At 39.4% G+C, this 1,342-nt stretch overlaps 1 non-coding gene across 1 annotated transcript; it reads left to right on the top strand.

The window, feature by feature from the left end:
- Nucleotides 1-1,023: 1,023 nt before the first annotated feature.
- Nucleotides 1,024-1,096, top strand: TRNAV-UAC. The gene has a single exon. It is a non-coding gene; the product is annotated as a tRNA-Val (tRNA).
- The last annotated feature ends 246 nt before the right edge of the window (nt 1,097-1,342 follow it).

Below are 1,342 nucleotides of genomic sequence, written 5' to 3'. Positions count from 1 at the left end.
AATGCCCCATTTGTTTGCCAGGACCTGTGTCTTTGCCATGTGCTTGCATTTTGCAAAGCGTGGGCCTTCCCTTATTTAGAAATGTCTCCAGATCTTCCAAGTCCACTCTGATCCCTTCTCTACGTACTTAGCAGAGGATGCTGCCACTGGAGCTGATATAGTGGGTGGACTCTGAGGAACAATGCCAAGGGCATCAGATGTGCTCTCTAACTGTGCTGCCTTCTCTTCAGCCACATCCTAATTTTGTCCTGCCTCCCCATCAAAGAACTGGATAAGGTGGCTAACACACTACTATAAAGGCCTCCCAAATTTTCCCCTTCTGGTACACTATCAATAGCTTCTATTTCAGGGAAAACAAGTAATGACTCTTCATCTGAATAAAAAAGCACTAGGAGTCGAGTGGAATCATTTAGACCAGGGGTCGGGAACCAATGGCTCGCGAGCCAGATGTGGCTCTTTTGATGGCTGCATGTGGCTCGCAGGCAAATCTTTAATAAAAAAGTAAAAATCTAACAAAATGAAACAAGTAGGATTCCTTTAGTTCACGGGTCCCCTTCAGCTCATTTTGGACCCTAAGAGTTTAGAGTCAGAGTTTAAAGCTTTTAAAAAAGCTCTAAAAGCATGGCTTTTCGAACAGGCTTATATTGACTATCTTGAAAAAAAGGACTCATTGGTTTAAAGAAACATTATTTTTATCTTTGTTTTATGTTCTTTTATTAATAATTGATTAACAATTTTATTTTTTATCATATTTTACTGTACCTTTTAGATATTTCAGTTTGATTTTATAATTTTGTAACATGTAAACCGTTGTGATGTATATTATGAACGATGGTATACAAGAATTTTTAATAAATAAAATAAATAAATAAGAAAGAAACAAGTTGGCTCCACTGATTTCATTTTTATATTTTGTTTTCAATGAATGCACTTCTCTAGCTGAGATGCTTGTTCAATTAGTCCTCCTTTAGTCTGGCATCAAGGGTTCGACGGTTGCTCACAGATTAAAAGAAAGAATCAGTTGGTTTCGTAGTGTAGTGGGTATCACATCTGCTTTACACGCAGAAGGGCCTGGGTTCAATCCCCAGTGGAGCCATTTTTAACTTGCTGCAGAAACAGTCATGAGTCTGAGTGCAAGGATTACTTAGATACCGAAAAAGCAAGTTGAAGACCAATGGGTTCCATATATGTGCAGTGGAAAACTCCACCTGTCAGGTTTTCAGGATACCCACAATCTATATGCGTGGGATAGGTTTACAGGCCCTTCCTTCTATGCTTGCTACTTGAGCTCATGCGAATTCATAGCAGATATCGTCTTCCCCAGAAGAAGTGTGGGAATGGT

The sequence above is a fragment of the Rhinatrema bivittatum genome, chromosome 6, assembly GCF_901001135.1.
Source record: "Rhinatrema bivittatum chromosome 6, aRhiBiv1.1, whole genome shotgun sequence".
In the NCBI taxonomy this organism is placed as follows: Eukaryota; Metazoa; Chordata; class Amphibia; order Gymnophiona; family Rhinatrematidae; genus Rhinatrema; species Rhinatrema bivittatum.
Note: the sequence above shows the minus strand (reverse complement) of the source record. Positions and strands in the feature narration are given on the sequence as shown.